Source organism: Ipomoea nil, unplaced genomic scaffold (assembly GCF_001879475.1).
Source record: "Ipomoea nil cultivar Tokyo-kokei standard unplaced genomic scaffold, Asagao_1.1 scaffold2848, whole genome shotgun sequence".
Taxonomy (NCBI): Eukaryota; Viridiplantae; Streptophyta; class Magnoliopsida; order Solanales; family Convolvulaceae; genus Ipomoea; species Ipomoea nil.
The window spans coordinates 2232547-2244364 of NW_017619276.1; the positions used below are offsets into that span (position 1 = coordinate 2232547).

Genomic DNA, 11818 nt, shown 5'->3' on the forward strand with positions numbered 1-11818 from the left:
TAGAATTCAAAGTATTACAAGATACAATGGAGTATTAAGCTATTATGAGGAATTATCTATATCTGTATCTGTGTCTATTTCTGAGTCACATGTCTTGCCTACTATTGAAGAAGTTTCAATATCTGTTGCACTTTCTATATCTGAGCCATCTATACGGAGAAGAGAAAAAAAATTCCTACTGAGGTCTACATCAAATTAAAAGCAAAGAAATGTATTTGAAAGGCTGGTAAGAAAATGAGTGTTACTCCTGAGAAATAATTAAGTGAAGAAGCACAACCTTTGATACCAATCCTGTTACGTTGAATGAGGAAGCTGAAAGTAAATTGGAATCCATGCTATCTTTCAAAGGAGTGTAGACGTAAATTTAGTTTGTGATACAATCCCACTGCTTCAAGAAATTGGGTGGCATTCAACAGTGGAGAATGTATGTTGGTCCTTATTCCAAGCTTTTAAACTGTGACTTTTATTGCAATCTAACTAATGATCCTACAAGTCTGAGACATTACAAAGTATTCATCAATCATCAGGGGTAAATGTGATAAATGAATTTTATGAAGTTGAGGCAAAGCCTATTGAGGATCGGACCTCACTAACTGGGATTGGATTGCAAAGATAATTACTCCCTCCCTATGTGATCATCAAAGGATAACATTGCAAAAATTAAAACGAACATCTTTAAAACATATTCCTAGCCTGTTCCCATTTATAATCTTTATTTATCAAAGGAATTAAAGTATTGAAGACAACAAGCCCCTACAAGAATCAAAGGATACAATCCTCAAAGAAGCGGCGGATCTCAGCAAAACGATGTCTGTGTAGTGTCTGTACTCAGGATCATCAGCACACACTGCAATTATCTTTTCATCTTTTTCTCCCTGAATTCCAAATATTGCTTTAGGTTTAGAGGAAGCAGCCTGCAAGGATAGGTCTTTAAACAATTTGTGTTAAACACAAAACAGGAAGCTCTCCACTTCAAACTTTTTCCTCAGCTCAACCAGCCTCACTGATGGCTCTACATTTCATGAGTACCCAGTCAAGAAGCATTGTGCATGTTTTCAATAAACAATTTGTGATTTTTTTTTACCTTGATAAGTCCAGTTCATACTTCACCTTATCCCCCTTGCTCATCTCAATTACCTGCATAGATATACAAAAACTTAACCGGAAATCCTTGTCCACACAAAAATAAACCTCAGCACTTGAGCATTCAAAAGGGAGGGTAAGACAATATAGAAAAACTTAACCCGAAATCCTTGTCCACACTCCACACAAAAATAAACCTGAGCAAATTTGCTTGTTGCATATAAATGGTTATAGCTCATTTGCTTGTTGCATATAAATGGTTATAAGACATATATGTTTTTTTACATTAAATTAAAATTTTTTACAGAGTTCAAAGCAGTGGGATATGAGTCTTAACTAAATTTCTAAAGTGAACAAATTGAAAATTCAGAAGGAACATTTTGAGCAAAGTGAATGCTTACCACATTGAAAACCTTTGGTGCTTCAGGCCCGGGATCAGATCACAAGACACGGATCAAGTAACTTTAAACTCCAAAAAATGAGGAGCAGATAGATCATAAACACAGAGACAAGAATTGAGTGTAAATGTAGGACCTATGCTATTCAACTTCCAGCATCCTCATACACACAAAACCAGAAACCAAATCATAATAATCAAAATGTTGATTCAGAATTCAGATGTACTGCTTTCTGCCAAAGCCACAACTACATTTCCCTAAACTATCAATTTCGAGTCTTGTTCAATGAGGTTAACATGTTCTAAGAGGAAGACAGAAGCAAAGTGGCATTGGATACACAAAACATACATCACAATCTCTATAAATTTCCCTACCAAATATCAAATATGCTATCACGCCATAATGAGGATAAAAAATTAACAACCAAAAAAACTTTCAATTAAAGAAAGAGTCAGTACCCGTAGTTTTTTTTACAATCAGACCTTAATACAAAACCATTCTACTGAATCAACAACTAAATGGTATATAGCTCTGTAAGAACAAATTGATACCAATTTCTAACGAAACAAATGCATCAATCGAACCATATTCAATTTGCGGAAACGTGAGAGTCTTGGAATCCCAATCGCTGAGAGTCACTTCCAATGGCTTCTCCATCACCCATCCTAGAACTTCCAACGACATTCTCTTCAACCCCATTCTCATAAAATGCTCCGAGCCGGAAACCCCCGCGGCCACCCACCGCAAATCCGCAACGTTTTCCACCACCAACCCGTGGTCCCGGAGGAGCTTCTCGGCGTCATCTCGGACCCCAACGCCGACGAAGATGAATCGGGGATTAGCCAGGAAGGCGAGGAGAGAATCTGGAGTGTAGTCCTTGTGCAAAAGTTGAAAAATCAGACAGCTTTTCCCGACGCAAAGCTGGAGCGTGGCCGCCGGGTTGTCATCTTCCCCTGCAAGACACGGGTGCCACTCGATGTCGAGACCAACGATGAGGCTGTTTGAGGAAATGGCGGTTGTTGTAGACTACCTCTTTGACCCATTGATCAACCTCAGCGGCTCTCTTTGTCACCGAGACGCTGAGGTTTATGCCGTAAAACCGGACTTGGTGTTGTAGCCCAGAGAAGCATCTGCCTCTGAGTCTGGGTAGAACCGTCATATCGCCCCCAAGAAACTCAAAATTATGGAAAAGCTTTCAACTTTGGATTAAGATGAAGTGATGGGTGCGAAAATATGAAACACAGAGAGGTAGGAATAGAGAAATCTTGAGTGAGTTAGTGAGTTTGAAGATGGAAACAGAGAAATCTTTGAATGGATAGAGGGAGAGAGGAAAGGGGTATATATAATCTCAGTCAGCGTAATGGTAAACTTGTTGTGAAAGTAAGTGTGTAAAAGCTTTCAACTTTGGATTAAGATGAAGTGATGGGTGCGAAAATATGAAACACGGAAAGGTAGGAATAGAGAAATCTTGAGTGAGTTAGTGAGTTTGAAGATGGAAACAGAGAAATCTTTGAATGGATAGAGGGACTTTCAACTTTGGATTAAGATGAAGTGATGGGTGCGAAAATATGAAACACAGAAAGGTAGGAATAGAGAAATCTTGAGTGAGTTAGTGAGTTTGAAGATGGAAACAGAGAAATAGAGGGAGAGAGGAAAGGGGTATATATAATCTCAATCTTTGAATGGATAGAGGGAGAGAGGAAAGGGGTATATATAATCTCAGTCAGCGTAATGGTAAACTTGTTGTGAAAGTAAGTGTGTAGCGGGAGAGAGGACTTGTTGTGAAAGTAAGTGTGTAGCGGGAGAGAGGAAAGGGGTATATATAATCTCAGTCAGCGTAATGGTAAACTTGTTGTGAAAGTAAGTGTGTAGCGGGAGAGAGGAAAGGGGTATATATAATCTCAGTCAGCGTAATGGTAAACTTGTTGTGAAAGTAAGTGTGTAGCAATACTGTACCGTTTATTGGTTTCCTAACGTTTTGTTAGATTATCGTATCCAGTTGAATCGAACACGCAACCTTCTAATCTGGAGTCAGACACACTACCATTGCACCACAGATCCGCTGTTGATGATTTTTAACTTACTTAACATTTATACTCTATTTTTTTCTTTAGAATAACATTTATACTCTGTTTTTTTCTTTAGAATTAATGCATGATTACAATTGACATATTCGTTTTAATTAATTAACAAACAAAATAAATATAATTAATAATTGGTGATTAAATGTAAAAATATTATGGTAATCATATAATTGAAAGTAAAATTTAGTTTTCAAATTAGACTTTGTCTTGATTTAAGACAAAGTAAGAAACTTCTTCTATGACCGAGCAAGTAGTTTTATCTTTGAAATATGAGATGAACAAAAAGCTTCATCTTATATCTTTGTTGCTTCGCCTATGCATGGGCGGATTCATTATGGGGGCAGCCACTCCCACTCCACCCCATTATATATGTGTGTGTGTATTAGATGTTTTTTTTTTTTGAATGCTACTAGCTCTATTGCAATGTACGTAGTATATGTTCATATACTTTCTCAACCTACTGAAACACAAAGAGCCAATAACGCCTCCACTGAAGTAGATAATATAATATAATATTATACAAAAAGTTTATCAACGGTTAAGGTAGATTAAATGATAAATAGGTATTTTATTATTTAAAGAGATCAATTGTGCAAAACTTGTTAATTGATTACACTTTAATTATATTTTTCATTTGTAAATTTTTTTATATTAATTGTAAACTTTATAATGTGTTATGTGCGGTAATAATAATTATTTAAATTAATTAATTAATTGATACGAAATATGTTTTGTAATTCAATTATGAAAAATATTTTAAAATAAATTATACTACGTATCTTTTATGAACTATCTAGTCAATTGTACTCTAAAAGTTTGAATTGTGTGTCACTAAATTCAAATCAATCTATAGTACAGTCAGTATAATTAAAATAAAAATTATTTATGAATATCATATTAATAGAGATGATATGTAATAAATTTGCAACTCAACCTGCATCCGTCCCTGCTCTATGATCTCTGCCACTAAGTGAGATGCTTCGTCTCTCAATTTCTCTCGTGGTGTGAATGGAGGTTGAAGGGGGATAGGGACAAATATTTACCGTGTAGTAACCGCCGCATACACAATACCCTATATCCTCTACTATAATAAAGCAGAAAATAAAATTAGGAATAAACTTCCCGCCCAAAAACCTTATAAAAAACACAGTCGTTTAACAATGATGTATTAATTATCAGCTTTGTTTTCCTTACCGAGGCGATTACTATAACATTAGTCGTTTAGTATTCATACAGATACTTTTTTACTGACAATTAATTTGCATTCATTAAATATAGCAGCTTTGCAATTCATACGAAGTTTAAATCTTATCTTACTGTATAATAGCAAAATCTTTCTTGCCACATCAGACCCAAATTGTACTATGTCGTTTTGCTGTAATATGTACTGCACATTTTGCTGTATTCAATGTGTAGGAATCTGGTATGAAATGAGGAAGATGAAACGGCTGCATCATAAATACTTAGGTTTAGGGTAGACGTTTGTGTTGGGCTGCGTTATATATTGAAGTGGGCTACGCCATATTTGATTGGATTTGGTTTAATATAAAATTGGGCAGAATGTATTTTCGGCTAAAGATTGCTGTAATGGGTTTTGTATTTGATTTTGTATTTCTATCATTGAATATAGCTATTTGTTTATTTGGTTTATGTGTGTATGTATGTGTTTATGTATATTTTCAATTTGGGAAAGTGGCACTTTTTCCCCTGAGTTATATACTTATAGCCATTTTTCCCCCTCAATTATTTAGGTAGGCACATTAGCCCCCTCAATTATTCTAAAAGTGGTGGTTTTTCCCCCTGATATATTAAATTGACATTTCTACCCTTTTATTTATTTTACTTCTCCAACAAATTATCGCGTATACGTAGGGATGACCACGGTTCAAATCAAACTGAACCGGACACTATAGCAATTGAATTAAAAGTTTCCGGTTATGATTCAGATCTAGAACCTAATATTTGGATTTCAATTTATTAAAAGTATGAATAAAAAAATTGGGTCTTGAACCGTGAACCGGCGGTTCTTGATCCGGTTCGCGATTTTGAACCGTCTTTATTTTAAAATTTTATTTTTTATTTTAAATAGTCTAAATTCAACAATAAATGTATTTTATTTTTTCAGTTCGGAACATGAATCGTCCGTTCCGGTTCGCGATTTTAATAAACTCTAAATATCGAGTTTCGATTCTAAATTGTAATTGGAATGTTTCGGTTTGGTTGTTATAGTGTTTGTTTGGTTTGAACCAAATTGTTGTCATAATTTGTTGGGAAGGAAAATAAATGAAATATTTATTTTAAATATTTATTTTAAGGGTAAATATGTCCATTTAACATTTCAGGGGGAAAAATAGCCACTTGAATAATTCAGGGGGAGAAAATGCTATAAGTATATAACTTAGGGGGAAGAAGTGCCATTTTCCCTTTCAATTTTCAATGTGTTAATAATAAAAATATAATAATTTTTAGCTTAAATATCTGATGTAATATCCGTTTAATCATAAACTGGACTTATAGCTTAAATTTTTATTTTGGAGATCATTTTAATGCCACATAATAATCATTGATGTTTTTATAAGAAACTTCAATTTATGTTACAATATCCAATTTGATTATAAATTTTGATGTTTAATCATACTCTTAATTTTGAAGTTTCACATTGAAATTTTATAACACCCCCTTCATATTTTTCATAAAAAAATAAAGAAACCTTTATTTATTGTATGTAGTGTAATTTGACTAATTTCTCAATTTTAAAGTTTGTTATAAAAATGTATAATTGGATATATATATATATATATATATATATATATATATATATATATATAAATTTTTAAATGTAAAATTTCCACAGTTAATATATGTTAATATTATGTTGTGATGTTCAATATAACAACCACAATCAATTTTGCATTGTCAAAGAAAATACATTACGGAATGAATTTTGATAATTTATGTTTGATTTTATCATTTATTTTAAATATTATTAATAATAAATTTACTGAAATTTTATGCCGTGCATTGCACGGGGACAACTTCTAGTTAGGGTAATACAACATCATGATTAAATATACTTAGAATCCGAATCGATGCAAACCTTTCAAATAATTTAAGAGGCATGTGTTAATATAAATACATGTATTCGTTTCAAAGAGATAGCCTAAATTGACGTAATTGCCCCTCTCTCATACGGTTATCTAACAAAAATATAGACGGAGGACCAAAAATGTCCTCGCCACAATAACTCTGTCCATAAAATGGCAAATTTTTTATAAAGGACTAAAATTGTCCAAGCCACTATAAGTCTAGGACCAAAAATGTCTTTTACTCCTATTAAAATTTTCGAGGTAGGTGCATTATTATGTAATTTATATCGCATTTAGTATTACCGTCCAATTTCTCGACTAACTATTGTCGGAACTGCTCCTTTCGGAAGGAGCACTATATTTTCTTCTTCCGAAGGAGCAATTCCAGTAATAGTTAGCAGGGAAATTGGACGGTAGAGCCAAATGTGATACGTAGGCTCTGTTTGGCAAACCTAGCTGAAAAGCTATAAGCTAGGAGCTGATAGCTGAAAAGGAGCTGAAAGCTGAAAAGCTATAAGCTCGGAGCTGAAAATTGAAGAGCTGTTAAGCTAGCTGTTATGATTGAAAGTGTTTGGTAAAATTAGCTTTTTGATAAGCTGATAAATGTAAAAAGACTAAAAAGGACATCTTCATAAAATTTAAATTAGTTTGTTTACATATTAAAATTTAACATTTCGACTTCCAAAAAAAGTAAACACTTTTTAAAATAAAACTATTAGGATGATCATGATCTACCATCCCATAATGAAGTAGCAATATTGTCGCGAATCTCCTTCATTTCCATAGAGGTGTGACTTAAATTTTCGTTGATGGAGATATTACTACTTGAATCTTGAAGTTTATCGGGCGGTATGTAATCTGGATGCTACTCAAGCACATTAAACATCATGTCATCTTGTGAATTCTTTCGAATATAATTATGTAGTGCAAATGTGGCCATAATAACATCAATTTGGTCTCCTCACTAAACTGCGGCATTTTAGCAAGTATCTTCCATCTCTTATTCAATACTCCAAATGACCTCTCAATACAACTTCGAAGAGAAGAATGTGCACAATTGAATGCTTCTTGAGCATTAGTTGGCGGCTCTTGTTCAATTTGAGATTGAAGCCATATTGCTAATTTTAAAATAACATTAATAATAATAATAATAATAATAATAATAATAATAATAATAATAATAATAATAATAATAATAATAATAATAATAAGCTAAAGTTTCAACATAATTGTTTAGCAGGAAACAAGACTAAGGAAGGAATTAACGTGAAAGTTGGGATAGGGGAAGAGAAAATGTTTTAATTCATAAGGTTAAAATATGTCATTACTTTAAAATAATAAGGGTAAAGATGGAAAAGAAGTTAGGAAGCTAGTAGCTTATTTTGAAACGCTACCTAAAGTAGCGTTCCAAAATAAGCTCTTATTTTAAGCTAGGAGCTTATTTTGGGAACATTACCAAACAGAGCTTATAGCTTATTAGTAGCTTAAAATAAGCTATAAGCTCCTAGCTTAGCGTTGCCAAACAGAGCCGTAGTACAAATTATATAGTCATGTATCTAATTTGAAAATTTTAATAATTAAAGACCAAATGTGATTCATATATAATAGTAAAAGTACCAAAAGTGAAATTTATTCTATTCTCTATCTATATCATGATTTCTAATTCTTACTCTACCAGTCGGGCATGGAAAATTGTTATAATAATAATAGAGTAAATACCACCTATGGTCCCTCGAGTTTGGTGACATCGCCATAATGGTCCCTAACTTCCGTAATTATCATCCGCCATCCTCCGAGTTGTCAAAAGTTACATTCTAGCGTCCTTCCGTTACTTCCTCCCGTCTCAGTCGTCAAAATGGAGGGTGATATTGTCATTTGACTTATACGAAAAGAGTTAATACCAGCCAAGGTCCCTCGAGTTTGGTGGTTTGGTCATCTTTAGTCCCAAGTTTCCATATTCCATTATTTTCCTTCTGTCATATTCTCTTCTTCAAATGTATTATTATTACTATTATTTATAGTTATTATTAAATTCTTATTATTATTACTATTATTTAAAGTTATTATTGTTATTATTAAATTATTATTATTATTGTTATTGTTATTATTATATTATTAGCATTAAATTATTATTATTATTATTATTATTATTATTATTATTATTATTGTTACTATTATTATTATTATAATATTCATATTCATATTATTATTATTATTAGGGAAAATTGTAAAAAAAATGCCCCTCTATAATATGTCAATTATCAATGTCACCCCTGAATTATGAGTGGTGTAAATATTGCCCCTCAATTATCAAAATGGTGCACAAATAGCCCCTCCCGTAACGGATTTGTGGTTCCCCACCGCTGTCCATCGCTGGTACTTTGAATCGAGGGAGGGAAAAAAACAACTAAATTACATATTTACTCCGACTTAACAGTGTTGTACACTAACGGGGAATCACATGTCCGTTACAGGAGGGGTTATATGTGCACCATTTTGATAATTGAGGGGCAACATTTACACCACTCATAATTCAGGGGTGACATTGATAATTGGCATATTATAGAGGGGCATTTTTTACAATTTTTTTCCCCTTATTATTATTATTATTATTATTATTATTATTATTATTATTATTATTATTATTATTATTATTATTATTATTATTATTATTATTATTATTGTTATTGTTATTGTTATTATTAAATTATTATTATTATTATTATTATTGGTGGTTTGGCCATCTTTAGTCCCAAACTTGGCTAAACAATATTAAAGAAAGTTGGTGGTTTCTCAACTTCCAACTCGAACTACCTCTTCTCCTATACAATATTAAAGAAAATTAACAAATGTATAGGGGTCGTTTACTTCATTTATCTGTTTTTTCATTTCCAGTTTTCATTTCTCAATTTCTCCAGTTTTCTTTCTCCATTTTTCCAGTTTTCCTTCTCCATTTTTTCAGTTTTCCATTTTTCCATTCCTCCAGATTTTTATTTCTCTAATTTTCTGATTTTATTAAATACACTCATCCTATATAGCATTTGCACATTTCTACAACAACAACAACAACAATAATAATAATTTAATAATTTAATAATTTAATAATAATAATAATAATAACAATAAATTATAGTAATAATAATAAGAATTTAATAACAATAACAATAACAATAATAATATGAATATAATAATAATAATAATAATAATAATAATAATAATAATAATAGCGTTTGTACATTTCTACAACAACAAAAACAACAACAATAACAACAATAACAATAATAATAATAGTAATAATAATTTTAAAAAAATAATAATAACAATAAATAATAATAATAATAATAATAATAATAATTTAATAATAACAATAACAACAATAATAATAATATGAATATGAATATTATAATAATAATAATAATAATAATAATAATAACAACAACAACAACAACAACAACAACAACAACAATAATAATAATAATAATAATAATAATAATAATAATAATTTAATGCTAATAATATAATAATAACAATAACAATAATAATAATAATAATTTAATAATAATAATAATTTAATAAGAACAATAATAACTTTAAATAATAGTAATAATAATAAGAATTTAATAATAACTATAAATAATTCTTTATATAATAAAGCTATATGGTTTGGGAAATAATTAATATTACAATTAATACCACAACATCCTTTATTATAAATAAAAAAAAAAGCACAACATTTAAAAAATAAAATAGTTATATATTATATAATCATATAAAAAATATATTTTTGGTTTCAAAAAAATATAAAAAAATATACTTTTGAAAAATAAAATAACTATATATTATATAATCATATAAAAAAATGTGTTCAATTAGAGTTTAAATTTACACATACAAAATTTGAAATTTGCTTTCCAAATGTAATTATCTTAGTTATTATTCGTATTGTGAAAATTATAATATAGATGAAATACAATTAAAAATAAATCAATGTAATTATGTAAATTCTCTCTATAAGTTTATTTGAATATGCACATAATTATTAGAGATTATATTAACCATACAAAATTATAATTTTAATATTAATTTTAATTTTAATTGTAATTTTGTATTCTATAAAAATAATAAATACTTGACCAATGGAAGCTCAAAAATATTATTATATTAAATAATTTAAAATATTTTATTTTTTTATTTTTATTTATATTTATAATAACATAATTTTTTTCCGTGCATCGCGCGGGTGAATTACTAGTAGTAATAATAATACATTTGAAGGAGAGAATATGAAAGAAGGAAAATAATGGAATATGGAAACTTGGGACTAAAGATGGCCAAACCACCAAACTCGAGGGACCTTGGCTGGTATTAACTCTTTTCGTATAAGTCAAATGACAATATTACCCTCCATTTTGACGGCTGAGACGGGAGGAAGTAACGGAAGGACGCTAGAAGGTAACTTTTGACAACTCGGAGGATGACGGATGGTAATTACGGAAGTTAGGGACCATTGATGGCGATGCCACCAAACTCGAGGGACCATAGGTGATATTTACTCAATAATAATATTATTAATTAAACCAAGTCAAAATTAAAAATGAAATGTGAAGTGTGTGGTACGTGGATATGTGCGCAGTAGTAGGGCGTGAGTATTGCAACTCAGTACGTGATGAAAATGGATTTGCAGTACATGGAATCATGGGAGCTTCACTTCCTAAATTCATGCTTTGTTAGTTTTTGTTAATTACTATGAATAGGATGTATTCAAGCATTTCATTTGTCAAGTGAATCAATAAACATCTATTCCTCTCTCTCTCTGATTAGGTATACATTGTATCAGATTAGGTATAGGAAATTTTCAGAGCAGCTCTTTGTATGCAAAAAATCCACGAATACGCTTCCATTTTTAGCAAAGACACAATTTTAATTTTCGAAAAGCAGGATGCTAGACTTTGCCCCTTCAAGCCTCCACCCAACAATTCCTCCTTCCCCTTGCCCGCCCGCCCCCCCCCCCCCCCCCCCCGAGCCCATTCACTAGCCAAAGCGATAACAACATCATTCATTCGTAATGGTATCTCCATCCATCTACTTGTGAAGCATGTGTTATCTGGAGGTTTAGAATGTTTTATGCAGTTAAGTAATCCTAACAAGATCGACTTAATTAGGTAAT

At 31.2% G+C, this 11818-nt stretch overlaps 1 pseudogene; it reads right to left on the reverse strand.

Annotated features, from left to right (window-relative positions):
- Window positions 1-728: 728 nt before the first annotated feature.
- On the reverse strand, window positions 729-2640 carry LOC109160525 (annotated as a pseudogene).
- Window positions 2641-11818: the final 9178 nt, after the last annotated feature.